The following is a 23,533-nucleotide window of genomic DNA, read 5'->3' on the forward strand; positions in this document are numbered from 1 at the left end:
TTAGAGTCAAAATTCTGAGATTAAAGTCAGAATTCTGAGAAAAAAAGCCAGAATTCTGATTAATGTCAGAATTGTGAGATTAAAGCCAGAATTTTCAGATTAAAATCAAAATTATGAGATTAAAGTCAGAATTCTGAAAAAAAGTCAAAATTCTGAGAAAAACTCAAAATATTAAGGTCAGAATTCTTTGATTTAAGTCAGAATTCTGAGATTTAAGTTAAAATTCTGAGATTAAAGTCAGAATTGTGAGAAAAGTCAGAATTGTGAGATTGAAGTCAGAATTCTGACTTTTTTTTCTCATATTAAACAGAAATGAAATTTAAAAAATCAGTCAACTTTTTTATTTGTTTGGTTTCCCTAATCCTTTTCCGTAAGAAAGGGCATAAACCTAGAGGGAAAAAAACAATCAAACAAAAAAAACAAAGTCCACGGAGGGAGAGACGCTGATTTTCGAAGAGGAGTTTGCCATCTTTTCTCTCAAAGATCGTCTCCTGCGCCGCAGGTTGTGACAGCGGCGGGGGGAGCTGGTGAAGACGCACAGCTTGCTGTTGCAGCGGCTGAACTGAGGGGGGGGGGGGGGGGGGGGGGGGGGGCGGACGCACCAACAGGGGCACGCTCCCTCCAAAGACAAGCGCACACACCTCATCATTTCCAGCAGCATCAAGACACATGCTCAAAGAAAAGGGAAAACTGCAGCCGGATTGCAGAAACGGTGAGTTCATGCGTCTTCCTTTCTTTTTTTATTTCCCTCTTTTAAATAAATGATGGCTGCACCCCCCTTCTTTTTTAGGTCGATAATTAAATTAATATTGTAGTCATCCTTTGGATGCGGTATCTTCCTAATCAAAATGATGATTTAAATAGATCAGCGGAGGTTGATCTCTGAGAACAGAGATTGTTTTTATGCCTGATTTGAATGGGAATTGTGCGTCAAAGGCAGGCAGACCGATGCAGTCTGTGCGCCCTCTGCGCCGCACGCACTGCATCTTGAGCTTCCCTCACGGTGGTGCAGCAGGATTTGTATAGCCCACCGCCGGCCGGTGCGGGAAGGCCCCGCAAAACCTGCAAGCCCCGCTTCTCTTCCGAGTGTCCTGCCGTCTTTCATATATTTGTAATACATTAAATGCATATTTGGATGTGTTTCATACATTTATAGGTGTATAGATAGTTTTATTTTAGTTGACTTCCTCAGTAGAAAGGTGGTTGATTTGGCTGATTAAATAGTCTTTAGATCATTAAAAGAAATCTCCAATGTTCATAGCAGGCCTGATTTTGCACCTAGTATACCAAATATGCACAAAAGCAGAATTCAGAAATTATTTTTCCGACAGATTTGTCATGCTTAAATTTACGTTTTCTGTCGCTTTGTATTTGTTTAAAAAATAAGTATATTAAGGCTTATATTTTCACAGACTTTAAGGAAGGAAATGAAGCAGGTATATAGATGGATGGTTTATAACCTTAATGAAATGTAAAGCTTTTGAAATACCCTAAATTGTAACCTATATGTTAAAAATTGTCAGTTTGTTATGGTTCTTCCCTTTTGGACTGTTAGTTAGTTATCGAAGTGATTCTGTTTTGTTGATCTTTGGTTTATTTTCCATTTTGTGTCATATTTAAGCAATCTTTAGTTACTCTCTGTTGCCCCCTTGTGTCTGTCTCCTTTCCTCTAGCTCCCTTCTATTCACTTCCATCCACACCTGCTCCATATTAGCTGATTACCCTAGTATTTGTTCTATCTGCCATATATACCCTCCCTGTGCAGTTCTTCAGTGCTGGTTCCTTGTTGTTAATCGGTTTCTCATGTGTGTTTTATCCTGAAATCTCCTGGGTTTTTGGGTTTGATTCTTGGATTACTTAAACCTACAAGAACTAATCTCTGCATTTGGGTCCTCAACCAACCTTCATGTTGACCCAGTTTTTACACCTGATTTGCTTGTGATTAAAAGCTTGTGTCTGTCTCTTTAACTTAGTGATGGATGTTGCTTTAGGAAGGTTTTCTTAGTGTCTCTCCTTTGCAGTCTTAAAAACAAATAGTAGGGAAATCAGTTCTAAGTCTGGTTTTGAAGCCATGTTTTATGTGGCTGGTATTGATTGTCTTGATAAGTCGTTTTGCAATAAGTTCTTACGCAAATACTCATCTGGAAATACATGCGTTAGTGCTGCAAGCCATTGCTCTCACTACGATGCTCTCAGACGATGAGGCTTCAGTCCACTCTGACAGCTTCCTTGGCCTGTCACAGCAGATTCAGCTCAGAGCCATTACTCATGGCAGATGCGTTGTCACCGTTCCTGCTCCTCTCTCTTTGTCCACGGCTCATTAGACGAGAAGCCAAGTGTAAGGCTTTATGGTTTGCTCGGATGCATTCCTCATTCTGTTTACCTTACCTGCAGCATTGGCATAATATCAAGACAAGGGCGATGAACAAATGTACCCTCATCTTTGTGTGCATGGGTATAAGTCACTGATGATATATTTGCCTTTTAGAGTTTTACAGGGTTAGCACCAGAGGTTCTTAAGAGGTTGTATTAGGAACATTTTATTAAATTAATACTTTAACATAAATCATCCATATAGGAAATACCCATGTCCATCAATTGTGTGAATGGCAGTAGTAAAAGGACAGTGAGCTTAACTTCTCATTAATGCTGAACATTATTGCTTTTGTTCTTTAACTTGGCATGAATAAAAATAAAACCTAAGCAGCCATTGCAAATTATTATTTTTAAATACATAAAGAAATTGTGTCAGGCAGGGATGGTACCAGACTTTTATGCAAGGCAGAGAGTTTTATTAGGTGGGGGTCAATATATTGACAAAAAGAATAACAGGCCTCCTTTAAAGCTTTCTATCTCTCTGCTTGACATTGCCGTGCACATCTATCCATCGCAGAGTTAAATGGTTTAGGTTTTGTTCTTTCATTCACAATGGCAAAAAGATTATTTTTAAAAGCCACTTGTAATATTTCCAAAAAGCTCTATGTGATAAAAAAAAGTATAATTGGTTATTGGTGTCCTCCTTTGATGAATTTCTTTCTTTCTTTGAGTCCTGCAAAGAGGTAATGCACAAATAGCACCAACTTTCTAGGTGTGCATTGAAATACTTGAATTAATAACAATCAGTTTAACTCTGATTCCAGTGTAGTAAAGAATTACCTTCAATTTATATGTGTTTTATATAAAAAGGTAACATTTTAGTGGCTTATTTGTTTTTTCATTGCATGTCCTTGTCAACTAAAAATATTTTCTAAATGTTACTATGAATTAAAATGCAAAATCAGCAATTTTAAGGTAAATTATTCATTGAAATGATGCAAGTAAAATTAAAATGAAGGTTTATGCTCTCATAGCTTGCTCTGCCTGGGGCAGTATTCAAACAAGGAAACAATACTTTTTTGTTTAATTCATCCCTTGAGGCTATTTAGCTGCTTTCCTCCATAAGCTGCCATGAGTAAAGTGTGCAGGTGCTGTTGGTAATGAACTCTTAAATCTTGAAAAAAGAACTCTAACAAAAAGAAAGAAAACAAAAATGGCATGGTGGCATTTCTATAGTTTATAGTGGTCAGACTGCCATAGAAGCTAAAGCCAAATGAGCTTAATTAGAATCATACACCCATCTGAACGCTTTGGGTTAATAGTCCCCTGTAGCGATGATGTTGAGTTTCTGGAGGTGGGAGGAGAATAAACACCCTCAGTGAGCTCAGTGCCTCACAGCTGAACATGTTTGGACTGATGTTTGGATCATATAGTTGGGAACCTTGATGAGAGGGAACATTGGGACTAAAATAAAGCTAAGGCTAGGACTGAGATTTGTGAGAGAAGCTGCTGTTGTGTGGATATTTCTACAGCTTTTAGCTCAGGCCAGCTTTTTTTGCTGTTGTTTTTTTCCTTTTTTCTGTTTTTTCCACCTTCTTTAAAATAATGTCTCCAGAGATGCTTTTAAGAGACCCAGTTTTGCACAACAGCTTCAATTTATCTGTGTGCTTTTCTGCACATGCAATCTATACATAAACATTCACAGCTAATGTAGCTTTGATAAAATACTATTAAGAATGTTTATAGATCAATAAAAAAAAGACATAATGCACAATTGCATATATCCACATAAGGGTAATGATATCTGCAAATTATGTTTGAGAATAAAGCAGTAAAAAAGAAGGTTGTGAAATAAAAATCGTCTTATGCTCAGAGAGCAGCCTGTAAGCAGAGAGTCTGCTTACAGGCTGCTGATGGAGAGTTGGTGTGAATCAGGTGGGCAGCAGATGGGAGAGTGGAGGACAGTAGAGAAGTTGCCAGACTGGTTATGGCTGTCACTTGCAGAGTTTAGAAAGCATAGCTGGCTTATGTCAGCTAATTTAAAACACATATTGGTGGAGGTTTTCAGCTTCCATTGGAGGTGCGATTTGGGTTGGCCGGCTGCAGATAATTATGTAACACAACCCTTTATTCCATTCATGCTCAACAAAGTATACTGCCAAAGATTTATCCCAGAATAATAACTTTTAGTGCAAACATTTATAGTATGTTAAGCTTAGGATGTGTCAGTTTTTGAGAAAAGAAAGAAAGAAAGAATCTTTCCATAAATCAAACAATTAATCCAAAGAGATCGAAAAGGCAACTTAAAGCTACCAAAATGGAATAATGAGACAGGGATGCAAATAAGGCGAAGAGAAAAAAAAATGTAATAAATGTTTTTCAGTAGATTCCTATTAGTGCATCCTATTTGCAAATAAACTGCACTCTCAAACTTTCTGAAGCCTTTACTGTGGCTCATACTCATCAGGTTATAGCTACTTTGCACTTGGATCGCAAAAACAGACTTTGTAGAGTGGTAAATCAATGAAAACCGCTAAGTGGTTCGAATGGTGATACAGTAGTCAGACAAAGACAAATGTTATCTCTGCTTGAGCTGCCTGTGGAAGTTGAGAGCCAGTTTGACCTCGGAGAAAATAACACCAAGCTGTCAGTAAAGTCGTTGACTTGAACAAACTTGCATATGCCCAGCTGTTCAAGGTCCACCGATAATTTGTTGTGTGCTGAATTCCATGCTGGAACTCGCGCTAAATGTTTTTAAGGAAAAATATTCTGCCAACTGCGCTGGAGCTTGGCTGATATCATCAATCGGAGACCATTGTCTGCAGAATGTGATTATCTGGTTCTACCACGACTATATCAAGTAGCTATTCATCAGATAAGCAAAACAGTAATGCAAAAAAAAAAAAAAGTTCTGATTTACCTTAGCAAATTCTAATGGATGTACATGTTTTGGATGTAAGTCTGCTTAACTTTAGCTGTAAAGTCCAAATTATTCAGACTATATAAGATATAAAGAGATTCACTGTGAAGGCGGTCTCGAGAGTTACAAAAAATTAGTACAAATCAGTAGCCTGGTCAGCCAGACTTACTTACTTACATGTTATTGTTGCAGAAAAGCTTTGTTGCGTTTTGGGTGATTCTGATACGAAAGTATCCTGAGCTGTGATTGGTCTATTTTTGACTGGAGGGTCTGAGCCTTTCTGTACCAAACTAACTTGCCCTCAGTGTAAATGAGTCTGACTGGCCAGGCTAACAAAACAGTGCCACAAAAAAACATCTAAAATGGCCATTAAGAAAACCCAAAGCCTGAACACATAAATGATTGAGATTAAATTAATAAAACTTACACATAAAGAAGAAAGGACGCAAAATAAGACCAGTGTGGGTATGCAAAGCTGCTATAAAGTGATGCTACATTCGGTCACAATATCATCTTTTCTTTCGTTTGGCCCTTTACTCGGATCCGATGAGAAATGCAGTATTATATGCTTAAACAAACAGAATTTGAAACAAAAGGGAAGGGTGAAAATCTCAGTGGAGGAGGATTAACTCGTTCTATATCCAGCTTGCACATAATATCAACTGCCCACTCAACCCAGCACTAGAATCTTTGTCAAAGCTTTAAAATGATTAGTCAAGATTTAGGTCACTGGAATCCTTAAGGAGTTCCTCCTATCACACTGAAAAACAAAGCTGGTGAAAGTACTCCCAACCTATTACTGTTTGCTAGAGTAATGGGTTGGAACCAATCTGCTTAAGCCGTTATCGGACACAATGGCTTTAATGTAAACTTTTAAATCTATTAAGCATGGTAGTTAACAAAAGCACTGGGGTGAAACCCAATTTAAAGGCCTTCACACATGGATCATAGAGTATTACTGCAGGTTATAGCTTTCTATTTTGTCTGAACCAAAGTTTAGATGCAGATAGCTCTTACATGCCACACTAGCAGCATTTCATTGGTCATCCCAAACCTCAAACTTTTTTTTGACATTTAGTTTTGTCGTAACCACACACTTCATTGCAATTTTGAGGTATTAAAATCCATCCATCTATTTTTCATCACACTTATCCCAGCTGGGGTCACTAGGGGTGCTGGTGCCAATCTTCAGCTGTCTACGGGGTAGAGGCGGGGTACACCCTGGACAGGTCACCAGTCTTTCGCAGGGCAACACAGAGACAAACAGGAGAAACAACTGTTCACCCACACACACACATAATTTAGAGAAGCCAGTTAACCTAACAGTCATGTTTTTGGACTGCAAGAGGAGCCGGAGTATCAGGCGAGAACACGTGCATGTACAGGGAGAACATGCAAACCCCATGCATAAAGACCCCAGGCTGGGCATCGGACCCGGAACCTTCCCGCTGCAAGGCAGCAGTGCTACCCACTGCTACACTGTGCACCTTTGTATTAAAATCCATCCATCCATTATCTGACACGCTTTATCCCAAGTGGGGTCGCGAAGGGTGCTGGTGCCTATCTCCAGCTGTCAATGTGCAAGAGGCGGGGTACACTCTGGACAGGTCGCCTGTCCATCGCAAGGCAACACAGAGACAAACAGGACAAACAACCATTAACACACACCTAAGGAGAATTTAGAGAAGACAATTAACCTAACAGTCATGTTTTTGGACTGTGGGAGGAAGCCAGAGTACCCGGAGAGAACCCACGCATGCTCAGGGAGAACATGCAAACTCCATGTAGAAACACCCCGGGCCAGGAATTGAACCCAGAACCTTCTTGCTGTAAGGCAGCAGTACTGCGCCATTGAGCAGCCCTGTATTAAAATCATTATAACAAAATAAAGTAGCTAGTAAGTAAAGTGGAATGACAATGGCATATTTATCTGAAAAAGTTGGTATACATTTGCATTCAGCAGCCCGAGTCCAAGCTTTGAAATTTTAGCTTTAACTGCAGTTACAGCTAGAGTTTTAAATTACAAAGTTTGCACATCTAAAGAGTTAATTTGCCTCCCACTATTCTGATAGAAAATCTCAGGGTCTGCCTAGCTGGATCTAACACATCTGTGGAAATTGATTTGGAAGGCTTGTTTCAGAAATATAAATTGGATTTGGGTCTGGACTGGATTATTCTCAAACACAAATTATCAATTATTTAAACCATCGTTGTTCAGGATGTATGTTGAGGGTAGTTGTACTACTTGAAGGGAAATTGTTCCAATCCAACATCATTGTGATCACCCCTTCATCTTTCTTCCTGTATTTTCTGATCAGGTTCGCTGTACTTTCTAAATCATCCCTACAACTTAATGTTTCAACGGCCATATCATTTGCAGTTTTCATTTTATGCTACATCTAATGTTTTGCTTGTTGGCCAAAAATAAACAATATTGCTCAACTGACAAGATCGCTCCATTCGACATGTTTGTTGCATGCTCATCATTTCTTGTAGCGAAATGCTGAAGAGAGGTCTTCTCTCTTTGGTTTAACAATGACTTTATTATGTCAGTGCTTTATTAAGCTTTATGGAGTAGATGAATAGTAGTCCTGTCAACAGATTTTCCCACTTAATCTGTAGATCTCTGCAGCTGCTTTAGAGTAACCGGAGCCTCTTCTGAGCCTCTTGGCTGCTTCTCTGATTAAATTGTCTACTTGTCAAGCTTGTAAGTTTAGGTGGATGCCCATGTGTTGCTAGGTTATCAGTCGAGCCGTGCCCTTCCCATGTCCAGATGATGCATTAAAATGTTCTGCATTATCATATTCAGATGTATGAATATTTCATTGTGCTTTAATGTGAAGACTACCAACCCGTGGCAGTCCCCAAAGGCCACAGGGAAGACAGTTCTAAGGCCATCCGCCCTCAGTGGGAGTCCTTTGCTTGAACTGAAAGAATGTCTTTGTAGAAGAAGATAAGCAGATGATGAGGACGAAGAACAGGAGCGGTTGTCAACATGGAGAGGCTGTTCATCGTTCATCAGCTAGAGATGAGTCTGTCTAAAAATAAAGCAATTAAAAAGGCAGGAAGAGGGCATCCGTCTTCATAAACATCTTCTAATAGTAGTGAGAAAAGACTTTAAAGGTTTAATTTCATTTCAGAGCTGCCAGAACAGAAACCCCTTTTGATATGTCTCCACAGCAATACACTTTATCAATGGGCTACTAGATACTGAAAGTTGAAACAATGCTTTGTGCAACTTTACCGTAAGAAAAAGTGACTTCCCCCTCACTCTTACTCAGCATCATTTGAAGCCGCTGGACGGCCGCCATTATATTCTCCAGTGGCATTTACCATCAGTGATAAAGTTATACCGTGTCACTGTAGCTGCCATCTTCTCTGTCACTTTTACCCTTGAAACTGATGAGGTGGTTGTTTTGCAGCGTTACTCACCTTGGCTTTTGGCTACATGACACACTCCTTACCCATTTGCTGTCTTAGCACTTAGGCTTACTGCAGATCAACTCAAGATGTGACTCATCTCAATCCTCTGAACACTTTATGTGTGGGTTTGGATTTCAAAGTAAGTAGGCCGAATGTTTTGAATGTTTACTTTACCTTCCTGGTTTGGTGATCATTATTTGATGATAACTTGTGTATTTAACATGATTCCTCAATGAAACCAACATGGGTGTGAAATTATATTTTCCAAGATGGGAAGCAGCCCCAGACTATCACGCAATGCCCACCACTTCATTTGTTTTCTAATATGATCTTTTTCTAAAATGTTTTGTTAGTTTTATATGAAAGACAACAGAATGTACATCTTCCGATGGGTCCATCTTTGTTTTGAAAGTTCCCAGATTATTTTTCGTTACGTCTTGGGAACCATTAAGGTGTTTTCTGATGATTTTTTACATCAATGGTTCTGGCATAGGAACTTTAACATGGATGTAATGTTTTCTTATTGTTGAATCTTAAACTTTGACCTGTTCAGATATATTTTTTATTAAGCTAGCCACTCTTGGACAGATGATCAGAATTTCTCCTTATTTTCTCCAATTGCTGATAATGGCTGATCTTGTAGTTCACCTGAGTCCTGAGACTCACTTTGCCATTAAGAGATGCCTGTTTGTGCTCAATGTGGTCAATTACAGTTAATTTATGGATGGATGGATAGAAAAACAGACTCTCAGCATAATACATCCTACACAACAGGCCTACCTGGAGTGTTTGTTGTTGAAAAGATTAGAATCATTTCACAGAAAACCTTTCTAGTTAATGTTCCTAAATGTTTTGGAAACTCCATATCTTTACATTTGCTATAGTAGCACAGGAAAGGCGAGGAATCCGACCCAACCTCAGTTGCAGTCAATCAAATAGGTTTTATAAATCTCGATACAATTAGGCAGTGTGAAATGTTAACTCATCCAACTGCAAATGAACGCCAACAGCCCATTTTCTCCAGACTTTATTTTTAATTATACAACATTATTTATTGATACAATTCTTTATTGCCCTTTTTGAGGGGATACAATGTTCTCTGTATCACATATTTTTACCTGAGAGAAAGGAGGTCATGGTTAGAAATCCCAGTAAAACGTAGTTAACTTTATGAGAAATAAATGATATTAAGCAAGTAGTATCACCATTGATTAGTCAAAAGAAATAGTTTCTAAGTATGTTATGCTTTTTCTTCACTTAGTAGGTGTTCTTACATTAAAGATTGTATTTGTCTTGTATGGAGGAGTGTGGGCCTGGTGGTTTAGAGCAGTGTGCTTGTGCTCTGAGAAGGTTGCAAGTACTTGTTTCAATCCCCACCGCCTCCACTCTGGGTTCCTTAGCAAGACCCTTAACCCCACACTGCTCCCTGGGCGGCGCACAATGGCAGCCCAATGCTCCCCAAGGGGATGGGTTAAATGCAGAGGTAAATTTCTCAAGTGTGAGATCAATAAAGTTAAATTATTATTTCTTACATTTTGTTTAGTGCAACATTATTCTACTGCAACAAAGTATAAAGTCAGTTTTAGGCTTTAAAGACATATAATGTAAACATTTTTTCCCTCCTACTGAGGTCAAGCATAGTCTTGTTAAATCATAATGCTAAATGTAATTATTATATCAAATACCATCTTATTGTACTAATTCAAATTACTCAAAAGCCTTGGAGGCTTTATATGGTTCATTAGTGCTTCTTTGCCAAACCTTCCTTTCTCTTCTCACACCATTTTCCCACCATATGCACACTACTGGTATTGACTCTCATCCCACTCTTTCTCTTCTCCACTCTCCGGTCTGATCCATGACTCACAAAGCCCATTTAACCTTCACCCAGCTAAACGCAAGCCAACACTCAAGCACACCCTCTGGCTAAAAGCATCCTGTATCTATTTTTATTCATTTATGTCCTTTCTGGTATTTTCATGTACTGTTTTGCTGTATAGCTGCTTTGTTATTGCATCTTTAAACACCTGATCTTTCAAAAAGTTGTTGTCATCTTGTCCTACTCTTGAATCATCTCATTTTCTCAAGAAGAAATAAGAGTAAAATTGAGGAAACTCTTGCGCATTGTTACAAATGCACTCCTAACAGTCATTTTATTTCAGCTCTGGTATATATATTACCTGTGAGATATTTACTCTACAAAAGGCCCAATAGAAAGTGGAAGAACAGACATTTCCAAAAAGGGTATCACATGGTTTTCTCATGGTATCTTCCTCTGTCTACACACTCACTTAACTAGTTACCACAAGCTATCAGGTAGCAAGGGTGTGTCCAGGAAGCGCTGGTTCAGATTAACCACTGTGTCTTTGGTAGAAACTGATGCTGCACTTCTCCGCTCTTATTTTTGTGTTTGCATTTTCTGTAGCACCATCAACTTAACACTTTAATAGTGTTATTGGAATCCAGGACAAGACTTTATTACCTTTGTAACAACAAAAAAAATGGAAATTTTGATGGTAAAAATAAATATCAATGTAATAACAAGAAACGCCAACTTTCCCGAATGTATTGAGAAAAACAACAAAATTGCTTCTATAAGAAATTCATGAAAAACACTCTGAGAGTGAAAGAAACACATTTTTTTCTGGTACAACATAACCTTAGAATCATTAATGCTGATACTGGCACTTACATTCTTTAGTTTATAAACCTAAATAAAATTGTTAACTTGGCTTATTAACTTTTAAACTTTACAATTAGCTTGTTACCTTTTGTCTTGACTTGTTTCAACTTAATTTCCAGTAGGTAATATATCATTCAAGGGCTCATCTAATTGGTCAAATGCCAAAATAAGATGTACAGTCATGTAGCAGGATCTTTACTGAAATACTGGATATAGATCTTGTGCTTCTAGACCTCGCCGAGGGACCGGGGTGCGGGGTGGGGTGGGGGGGGGGTCCATTTGTGAGGGGTATGCAAGTGATCAAAAACAGTAACTTGCCCTATAAAGGGTAAGAACTGCATATAAGATAAAAGTTTGATAGATGTGTCTTTGATTCCTCTTTAAAAGAAAAGATTTATAAAAGGTTTTCTTGTGAAAACACTTAAGTGTGCTACTAAGTTTGAGAGATACCAAAAACAGTGGACTTCTTGCTGTACTGTGCTAACTGTGAAATAGTAGTACTTAATTTGCTTTGACTGATTAAGTCTTAAGATAGCTGAGTTTACAGTTGGTCTGTTTCAATTCTCATTCAACAATCAAATTTCCTGTGTGGCCGTAGTAAACGGAAGCAACAACTAAAAAAAACTATGAAATTAGTCTATAGTGATAGCTTCTAAAGTATCATAAGCCCCATTTACACTACCCCTTGTGCAGAGAGCGGTTTAAGCATGGTAACTGAGATAACTGAGTGTAAATGGAATCCAACTGAACTGGACGTTGCCTGACACATCCTAACGGTTAGGATGTGGCTCGGTTCTCTGATAACAAGCAGTGCATGAGCAGACCGCATCATCCCCTCTTTACAGTCAGCTGACTGATTTTGAGGGTTTTCTTGGTTATCTGGCACTGCAATTCACAGATCTCATCACCTGCTCGCATCATAAACTTCTTCTCAGCCTGTTAACAATAAATGGCATCAAAAGAGCGTTGTGTGACCTGGGATGATGCCAAGGCCGAGGCTGTCATTGCAATTCGGGTGGAGGACACTATCCAGGGACATAAGTTCCTGAAGGTTATGGGTGCAACCATTTTTGTATGAGAGCTGTAATATCTTGGACCGCCGATAGGAGGCGAAGAACCGTGCTAGCGTGATGTGTAAATGGTCCCAAGAACCAAGCTCGGCACGGTTAACTGATCCAAGCTTGGTCCGAACTCGGCATGGATCAGTTTTAGAGGCCTTCTGCTTTTCCTTTTCGTGAAGCTAGGCTTATTAAAACATTTTTAGATCTAGTTTAATTTTTTGTGTTTAAATTTGGTTACATTTTGTAACAATTTGTCTGCAGCATTACAAGAAAACATGGGATTTACATTAACATTAGATATTCTAGCAATATGACTCACCGGGAATTAACATAAAATTCAGCTATTTAAATATTTTTCTGCTTTGGGTTCATAGTGAAAACTGACCCTAGATTAAGTCTTGCATAGACAGACCAAAGTTGTATACATTTTTTGCATTTATTGCAATTTTGTTGTTCTTTTTTTGCTACATGCATTTTGCATACAGTAATCTAGCAATGATGCAAATGTCTGGGATTTTTGTAATGCAATCATAGAACTTCATCACAAACTTTTAAGAAATTATTGTTTTTCCTGTTGTCTGTTTTATCTAAAGTGGTATTAATGCTTCCTAGATCATTTGTAGTGCTTTTACCAGGCATTAGGTACAGTAATATTCTCTTTGAAAATTGATAACCCAGGCCAAATGACATAATAATGCTTTTTATTTTGTTGGTCGGAAGAAGCGTTTGTGTTTTTGATGACTCATGCCAAACAAGAAAAGATAATGCTAATAAATAATTGATTATCTTTGTTTTCTTCTTGCAAGAGTTTGGCATCTTTCATTTATGAGCTTGCAATTTCTGAATACTGCTAAACTAGACGGCCATTCAATTTTATATCTATTGCAACTGTTCCTTATCCCATTCTTAAAGTATATTATCGTTAATATGTCATAAATTGAAACTTAAGTAGTGATGGATAAGTAGTATCAGTTATCAGGAATCTGATAAAGTGCTAGAAGTTGAGGGTTTAACCACACTAAGATGTGTGATTTTAGGATTAGTGTTTTTCAGTGCAGATTCACCGGTTTTATTCTGGTGATTGATTCTCATCTGAGCTTCTGAGTGCGGGCCAGCTCTGTTTGTTGGTTTTGCTTATTAGCCAAAGCAACTCATACTCAGGCCTTTTTTCCAACCACCATAAGGAGAAGGATTCGGTTTTGACCAGAACCAATGAATTTCATGCTTTGACCTCTTTTATTGTGTAAGTTGAGACTGAGCTGCTCTCCTTATCTTTTCATGCTATGAATTCAGAGGTTTAATCTAAAAAAAGAACATGACACTACTATTCATCAAAGGGGCAATATTCTTAATAAAGCCTCTAATAAGATTGAGAATATATTAGTAGAAATGGAGTGGCATCCAATGTAAGCCTTGGCTTTTCTATGCTTTGAGCTACCCTCATTAGCACAGACAGCATCTGCCGGGTCTGAAGTACCAAATTGCTGACTGGGGCCTTTGTATAGAGCTGGCTGCAGCCTCTCTTTCAGAGAGTCAATGCTGTCTGGCTGCCCCCAAGCTTAGCACCATATTCCAACAAGGCAGAGGATCCCTGGGCCTGTGCATGCATGAGTGATTACAGATGAAATGATAAGCGCTAAGGTCTGCTGCTTTAGTAGGTTTATTACCGGCATGGTTCAGTTCTGAATCCTTTCAGCTGCCATTATTGATTGGATTAGTTTTTTTTTCTTTTTTGCATTTCCTTTTGGTGTCGATAAGCTACAGGATGTGAACTGATACTAAAACCTGAGAGCTTATTTTTTTCCTGTAAGATACAGTAGCAGAACCTGAATAACAGGTTAACAATAATGTTTGCAGATATTTCTTTGCCCTACAACAACTTTTATGATCATTGCTAGCAGTTTGTTTTTTGCAGATAGAATTTTAAGTGCAACCAAGTTTCCTTGGTATAACTGCCAAGAAAAAAAGCCAGAAAAATCTAGAAACCAGTTGATTGCCAGACTGTGAGCTATGTGAGACTGTCCAAGTTGGGCTTTTGCCAAGGCAGCAGATGTCCAGTGAAACACTAGATGATTTTCTACACTAGCTCCAACAGAAAGACTGATAGAACTGAAAACGTTGATTTAAAATATTTAATCTACATTTGCAAATGTTATAATTCTTTAGACAGTTTGGCTCTATGGAAAAAATGGATACATTATAAGATACACACAGTTTAGCTAATGTTTCTCTAAAGTGGAGTGGCTGAGAAGTTGCTCTTTAAAACAGAAACCCACAAAGAAAAACTATAATTTTGATTTGCAATAACTAGGATCAGAAAATCTAACAAATAAACTATCTCAGTCAATACTCCTTATATTGTAGAGACATACAATATGAAAAAATAGATTTTTTTTTACTGATTGTTTACATAATGCAATGACTGGTGATGAATACAAAAGATTCAGTTTTAGCTTCAATATAAACATAGGATCCATAAGAGAACTAGTTTAGCTAGATGCAATATTTTTCTTTACTAAAACTTGCATCTGGCAAAAGTTGTGGTGTGTTGGTACAAGATGTAATGTGTTTCATTTTCTTTGCAATTTTAGTAAATAACACTAATTACCATGGGGGTTCCAGTCAAACCAAAACTGTGTTTCACTGCTTCAAAACAATAAAATTGCTTCTAGTCAGAAAAAAACATGTCGACAAACTAAAAGAACACAAACGGATACCTTGGTTCAACTAAATTCTAATAGGAGTGAAAAATGTCTGGCTTAAGTTTATGTTAGGACTTCTTATGGGGACAAGGTCTCAGTATATAAAAAAACAACATTATAACTGTCATTAAACTGGCCACCAGTCTATTAATTTAAATTATGTGTGCTTTTGACTTGACTTTTGAAACTCTTGTTTTGAAAGTGGAAACAAATTATTTCTGAGAGGAATTTGATATATCTTTCTAGTTTAAAACACTCAATGTTTCCATCACTTTAAATTATTTTTTTTTTTTTTTTTTTTGAGTTTTAGTAAAAAGAAAATGACAAACAATAGAATGAAAGCTTTGGAAGGTTTGTGAGAACATTTTCCCTATTAACTGGTTGATAGTAAATAAATTTGTATGGAAAATTGCTTGGAAATGCTCGGGATTGATAATGTCAAGTTAAAAATCTGAATGAAACCAGACACCCCTGATCCCTTAACAACAATGTGGCCTCCTCTGTTTTGTTTGCACGATGTGACTGCAGCTCAGCGTAGTTGGAGAATTTGTTTAATGGAAATCATGGCAAAGAAAGTAAGCAAATGAAGTGGGTTTATTTGTATGCTCTGGGTGGGTAAATATGCACCGAGTCCTTGTATAATGATGGGAGCAGCAAAGCAGTGAAGGACTGATTCCTGAACCGTGAAACAATACAAATACGTTGCATCCAGTTGCTGCTCAGGTGGAGTTGTGACTCACTGCACTTGCTTGATTCTCTAAAAGCTTCATTATGTTTGCTTTTGTCATCATAATGAATGTTGTCATTTTAACAAAGCTTGGGGCTACTGTGAGTGGCAGCTGGGATTTAATTGACCACAATCCCCATGTCCCAACACAACACTTAAGTAAATTCAAAAGCAAAGCATGTGACTTAATTCAGTATGAACAAAAGCCCTTATAGAGGATAATGTTGCTGAATAAATAGAGCCGTGCTTTCTCTCATTGTAGCATCAAGTCCTTTTCCAGCCCAGAAGTACACCACAAATTGCAACTGCTGCGAGGAGTGTAATTACCTGCATATGTGTCACTTATGTGTTTTGAAATTACAGCCATTTCTACTCGCCCTACAAATACTTTTCCACCAGTTCTGTAGAAATCAACAATATTAGATGGTACAGAAAAAAACAGAAGGGTGGATGGTTAATATATATATATGATCCTAAATGTCTTAATAAAAGGTTACAGTCTAACAGCAGTTAGTTTAGAGTTTAAGGTTTCCATACACATACAAGAGGTGTAACAAAATAGGGAGCATGGCAGAGAAGGCTATTGTGATTAACAAGTCAGAGACGTCTGAATTAGGTGCCTGGGGCTGTTGTAACCTCTGATATGAGCTCTATCCATCTTTCCATCAGCTCTAAGAGGCTTTTCTGGGCCTGCTTAATAAAAGAATCATCACAACATGATTCCACCTTAAAATAATGCTTCATTTCTTGGTTTTCTGTCATCTAGGAATGTATAGTTTTATATAAAACTTTTATTTTGTAGATCTGCCTTATTTGACAGTTTACTTTTACTTTAGCGTTTGGTTTGGGTTAGAGTTTAAATATCTATTTTTTAAGCTCAAAGGTGTAGTGGAGGATTTTCTCAAATTTTTCAAAAGACCCGTCCTCTTAATTTTGAAATGACGATGCACATGCACAGCCCTATACCTGCTCCTGAGAGGGAACGCCCTATTAAACATGTGCGATAGCATGCACTGGCCCATATTCTGCTTATGCATGCTCCGTTTAAAAGTTGCTGTTCTCATAGCTCATACAAGCTTACTGTGTCTGAACGTCCACCCTAACCCCTAAATTCCTCAATTACTATATAGAGCGGGGACAATATAGTGGACTTTGTCGTGAACTCAGTTAACTGAGCATTCGGATAGATGATCACTTCTTTTTGCTCCCCGTCACGCCGCCTCCACCGCGTGTTGCCTGCACCATCTTTGTAATTAGTTGCTGCTGTCGGGTAGTGACAGCGGGCCACTGTGACAGCAAATCCCATAATGCTTTGCAAAGTGAGATAGACACTTTTTCTCCTATGGTCCTCGGCTATTTTTAAAGATGGCTAACTTGGGACCAGCACGTAGGACGCCCCTACGTAAACATATCACCAGAACGATTGACAATTAGGAGGACCACTTATTTTGATGATCCACCCGGAAAACGAAAATCCTCCACTATACCTTTAAGCCACACGGCACAAAAAATATCTGTCTCTAATCAAAGCTGCTTAATTTCAGTAAAAAGGATGCTTTCTTTGTTTAGGTTTACTACTTTACTTTGAATGCATATGCAAATAGGGCTCTACTTTTTTAATGAGAAAAAATAATTTAACTATATTGGTTTAGGTAAAAAACAGATAGTTAATTTAATAGAAGTGTTTTTTCTAGATTGTTTAAGATACATTGATTTGTATAGAGCTCTCATTCTAAGGTCACCAAGAACATTGATTGCCTTTTTTTATCAACACCAAGCCATTCACTTATCCCTACTAATATAAGTTCATAGTATCTACTACTGGTGTAGACTTTAAATAATTCAACATGATATTCTAAAAATAGAAACTGTAGTTCAGTTGTTTCCTGCCATTACACCTTGTTTTTAAAAACCACCTTCTTAGAGTCTTCTCTTTATGTGATGGGACATGAGATAGAACTGATAACTATGTGATAAAGCTACACTCAGGCTCCATTTGGGAGACACAGTTTAAAGCATCTAAAAGAAATGATCCATTTTATTTGAACCTCTCTTGCTTGCAGCTACACTGCCAGACAGAGTGTGGGTGCCAGTCTGCACCCAATCTTTTGTGTCTGCTCTTCTCCTCCTTGTCACAGCTTTGGGACTGTGAGAATGAGGTTTTTACATTAGTCCTCAATTAATGGGATCGCAGCAGCGGAGACATCCCTCTCCATTGGTGTTACTAATATTAGCCGGGCTCAATCTCCTCCTTTCTTTCCGCCTTTGTCTTTGTTAGCTGTCAATATTAGACATTTTCTACACATCCTACAGGTCCATTCTCTTCAGTGTTTGCTCGTCTTTCTTCACAAAGCCTTTGTTCCTTAAACTCTCTTTTTCACTATTCCTTTTCTCATTTACCTCCTTTCCCATTGCCTTCCAAAACATCTGTGTCTGTCTTTGCTTTCCCTAGCATGCCTTTGAGGGTTTTGTCTTAGATGGGGTGATCTCCGGGGCACAGAATGCATGGAGGTATTTTTTAGAGCTAGTCCAACATATCATGTCAGTGGTGACAAGGTCGTGCTGGTCAGCTCACCATGGTGATATCTTTGAGCCTAGTTTCTCTTGTTCCTCGTTTTTTTCCAACATTAGGGGAACAGTTTTTGGTGCTCCATTAAATTGAGTTTGGAAATGTGTGGTAGAACATTCCCACACTATGATAAACATTTTATTCTACTTCACAGGAAAGTTTAAGTCAGACATTTACAACATGAGCCGAAAAACCGAAGCCCCCCACTGCTGCTAAGCTTGAGCAATTCATTATTATTGTTTTAATTATCCCATACAGCTTAGCTTTACTAAACTGTTTTTATTGTATACAGTAGTAACCATATCTTTTTAGCATTCTAACATGTTTGAACAAGCTGATTATATCACATGAGGTGTGTCAGGCTTCCAGCAGCCTGCGGTTTAACAGATCTGTTGCTTGAAGCTTTTGCTAAATGTATTTTTTTCAAAATACCTTAATAGGTTCCGGCATTTTTGAAGCAAAGAAAAGCATACCTGAGCTATTTAAGCTAGCTGGCTTTGTAAAGCAACATGCAGGGAAAGGGAAAAGCACTGTTACTGTTATGGTTCTCCCCTTGTGGACTTCTGTTTGAGCTTCTTTTTAAAGTTTTCAGTTCCACTTTGATTTATGTTTTCTCTGTTTTCTTGTTCATTGGTTTCATTTCCATTTTGTGTTATTTTTGTGCAGTTTTGTATTTCTTGAGTCACTCTCTGTTGCCCCCTTGTGCCTGTTTCCTTTCCCCTTGGCTCTCTTCTAGTTAGTTCTATTCACACCTGCTCCATATCAGCTCATTAGCCAGTCTTTGTTCCGTTCCCCATATATACACCACCTCTGCAGTTCCTCAATGGATTCTTGTTGTTGTTTTGTTGCTTCCTCGTCTCTTTGCCCCAATGCATGTTTTCCCTTGAGGCTTACTAGATTTGGTTTTCAGTATTTTGTGTTTTTTGGACTTTGCTTCAGTTGCAAAGTGGGATTGTTACATCAAACCTCCAAACTGTTCTTTTCCTCATTATACCTGCTACCATGACAGTTACACTTACATTCCAAACTGCCTTACTTTTTACAACCAAGGGAAAACCTGATTGCAGTTACTGGCCCAGTTAAAACTAAATCACCCGATAACATGTTTTCATTTGTTAAGATTTGTTAGTTATTGTATATTTTGTCTTATATTTTCACTACAAAGCTTTTGAATCATTGAATCTAAAAACTTAAAGAAAATACTAAAATGCTGCATTTTATGTCTGATTACTGATAAAAATCTAATCTCTGATCTAAAATGGATCTTTTAAGCTTTTTTTTTAACCATGAGAAATTTTTATAATCTTGTGACACTCCAAAACCACTAGCATATGCAGTTTTGAGTTTTAAAATTTTTAGCATTTGTGCCTTTTCTTTACTGAAAAGTCCAACATTTTTCCTAATGTCTTTTATGGACCTTTTTAGTGACATTTTCCCGTTTACTCAATGAACACCTATGCCCCAAGACATACTCTCATTTCCCCATTACAGTTAACTGTTGCCTCTTGATTAAACTTCACATTAAGGCAGCAGCTGACTTGTAATGACTTTACAATTCTATTTAATACATTTAATTCAGTTCAATTATGTGGAATTGTTCCACAACAAACAACATCTGGAGGCACTTTGCTCATCAAAATAAATCAACAAATGTGTTTCCATTCTTAAAGAAATACACAACAAACATAAACAGAGTAGAGTAGGTAGACAGCATTCCAAATAATCCTAAATGTATAATTCTTCTCGTAAATCTCCAGCTGAACCTTGCTCATTGAGATTGGCAGTTCTTGCCTGTTCATCACTCCGACCATTTTGTTTTGATCCAATGCAAATCTGTGGAATTAAAAAGATGCCTGCTAAACCAATAGGGGAAATAAATATACAGAAATCAATTAATTCAATATTCTGCCTTGCTAAAAAAACATTAAAATAGTTAAATGTTAACTTTAATGTAGTTATGGTGAGATTCAGCTCAATTTCCCTGTTGCATTTTCACATTCAGTCTCCCATAGCCATTAATATTCAATTCAGTTTATTCATATAGCGCCAATTTACAACACGTCATGTCAAGGCACCTAACAGAGACAATCTAACCAGATGATAGTCAAATTGCTTAAGTTTTCTATTTAAGGAAAACCGGTTGATTGCATCGACTCATTGACTCACACCAAGCATGCTTGTAGCGACAGTGGAGAGGAAAAACTTCCTTTTAACAGGAAGAAACCTCCAGCAGAATCAAGCTCAGTGTGAGGGGCCATCTGCTGAGTCCGACTGTGGTTCAAGGAGACAGAAGCAGACATACAAAAATGTTTTTATGCATTGTAGTAGTCTCTCTTTTTGTACTTCGGTTTGTTGCTGCTTTAGTAGATCGTTTTGTATGAATTTCTATTATTATTATTATTTACTATTGCTGTTCACATTGGAGTCTAATATTTACTCTGTTAGTAACTTGCCACCGTCACTGTGCGTATGTATGCGTGCATGACTAATTGAATTCTACAAAATGAAATGCAGGCCATTTACTATTAGCCATTTCCTACATCTAAAATCTCTAAAATAGGAGAAGTCCTGGGATTAGTCTACTTTATAGGGCATAAACAGTTAAAAATTTGAAAAAAAAAAGTTTTACACAGAAACTTATTTTATTATCTCAGTACCTGCTTGATGCACCCTGTATACAAGGTGATATTAGGACTGCAGCACAGGCGGCGGCAAAATGCATTTTCTCAAAGTGGTTTTGCAATATGTGGCAATTTGGAGCTTTTAGCAATTTGTTGCTAAGGCCTTCAGTATATTATTATTATTATTATACTGATTTTTTTTTAGTGGTGATGGAATGTGAGCCTAAACCTAAATTATTTAAAAAATAGAATTCAATGAATTTTTTTGTTTTTGCCTCACTTACTGTGCACAATATTAAATCCAGTTTTAAAATTTTAAAATGGTTTCCCCCAACTTAAATGCTTTTACTTGCTGGTAATTACTTTGATCTGAATATTTTCTATTGTTTTCAAAGATGCATGTCAATATTTAGCCACTCCTTTATCTGTGTGTGAAATGTGACCTGGCAACTCGAGGCACTGGGCAGGTGGAAAGCAGCCTGCAACCTCATTTGTTAGACCTGTTTATGCGCAGGCAGCATTTCAGTTCTTACGCTTTCATTTATTCTTTAGGCCTCATTTATTTCAATGGTGTGAGCCCTACAAAAGGAAACCAAGTATAAGAATTTAAGTTTTGCGTTACCTGATAAAAACAAATTTGTTTCGACTTTATGTAAAACCATAAATAAATATGGTTTTACAGCTTAGCATGGCCAAATGAAGGCATCACCTACTTTTTAGTTAAGTGGACTACTAATAGTATTTGTTTAAGGGCACTAATTGAGAATTAAAAGAAGATAAAATATTTTTTAAATCAGAACAAAAAAACGTAAAAACGACAGATGGGTTTCTCTGCAAAAGTATTGTACCTCATCCTGACACAGTGAACCCAACACAACCAATCTCATTGGATATGCAGTGTTTAAAATAGTAAATATATATATATATATATATATATATATATATATATATATATATATATATATATATATATATATTAGGGGTGTAAATAATAATCGTTTTGTATCGATGCATCGATCCAAAAGCCGACGATCCGATGCATCGACACGTCCGCAAGAGAATCGATTCATGTTTTTTTTTTCCTCCGGTCTATTTTTATCCATTTGCTCCTGGGTGTAATTCCCCCTCCCGTGCTGTGGTGGCGCTAAACCTATTATGCCCTCCTACCGCTCTTCCTGGTTATACTCTTACAGCAGTTTGTTGCAGCAAGCTTGACACAGACATTTTTAAATTATGCTCAGTATTGAAGCGTGGTCTGGGCTACACGCTGTGGGTCTAGATACGGCCGAGGCGATGAGGAAGTGGGGGCGAGTTTAGTCCGACGACGGAGGGACAATGGGGCAAAAAGAGCGGAGATTCAGCTGGAAAAAGGGTCCCAGCGGTCTCGCGCACCTCGCTCTTCTAGCGGGTCGAACTTCACGAGTTGTTTTCCGCAATTTCGGTCATAAAAACAAAACAAGCCGGCCTGCTGTCTGCGGCACTGTTTGCAATCAGCTACAATCTGGGAGAGGTGCAGCATCTCTCAAGGGGGCGGTGACGTCGACACTGGAGCCTTCTTCTTCTTCTTTTATTTAATGGCGGTTGGCAAACAACTTATAGGTGCATTACCGCCACCTTCCAGAATGGAGTATGGACCAGACAAATTATTATATTCTCCCTAAAATACCCGTTCTTCTTAGAAAATTAAAAATACTACCAAAAACTACATCCCCAGATGACCTTTGAAACAATTTCCTTATATCTAGTTTATTTTTATTCCTGTCTAACTCTCTACGCAACATCTCTCTTTCCTGAGTATATTTATTACATTCTAAAAAAATATGTTGGACAGTTTCTCTGGAGCCGAGGTATTGCATTGAACTGATTACACTGATATTGTGCAGTATTTTTGCAGTATTTTTTGATGCAACTTTTCTACTTCTGTTATTTGCTGTTGTTTCTAAAGAAAATGCATAATGATATTACAGCTTTCATTGATTTATTTCAAACTTGAAACTTTGTTTAGCCTGTAAGGTGTAAAAAAAAAAAAATAATAATAATAAAAAAAATAACTGATTAATCGAATCGAATCGAATCGAATCGTGGTGTATTCTTGAGTATCGAAAATAATCGAATCGTTGGTTCAGGAAATCGATACTGAATCGAATCGCCATGATGGATGTGATTTACACCCCTAATATATATATATATATAACAAGATAACTATGCGACAGGACTTGTGCCTGTAATTCAACAACAGTTAAAGTCACTTAACTGTTTTTCTTTAATTATTATTACACCAGCATATATAGAGAGATAGAAATGGTTTGATTGCAGTATTTGGAAGAGTTTCCTTCCTTTTCCATTTGACTTTTCTCATTTATTTTTAGGCTCTCTGCAAGAAAGTAAAATGTCTTTAGCAGGACTAGTTATCTTGGTTAAATTAGATTTTATTGCCTTGGGGGATTTCCCTCTGCAAATCTAGAAATTAACATAGAAATCAACCCCAGTGACCTCTGATTCACAGTCACT

General features: G+C 37.6%; 1 protein-coding gene across 11 annotated transcripts in view; it reads left to right on the plus strand.

Annotated features, from left to right (window-relative positions):
* The first annotated feature begins 584 nt into the window (after positions 1–584).
* Positions 585–23,533, plus strand: part of nrcama (neuronal cell adhesion molecule a) — a 76,746-nt gene continuing 53,797 nt past the window's right edge. For all 11 annotated transcript variants that reach the window (XM_038303911.1, XM_038303912.1, XM_038303920.1 and 8 more), the window contains exon 1: positions 585–712. The gene's annotated coding sequence lies outside the window, so the exon portion shown is untranslated. The remainder of the gene's footprint in view (positions 713–23,533) is intronic.

This window comes from Cyprinodon tularosa, unplaced genomic scaffold (genome assembly GCF_016077235.1).
Source record: "Cyprinodon tularosa strain WSP-4 unplaced genomic scaffold, ASM1607723v1 ctg520, whole genome shotgun sequence".
Taxonomy (NCBI): domain Eukaryota; kingdom Metazoa; phylum Chordata; class Actinopteri; order Cyprinodontiformes; family Cyprinodontidae; genus Cyprinodon; species Cyprinodon tularosa.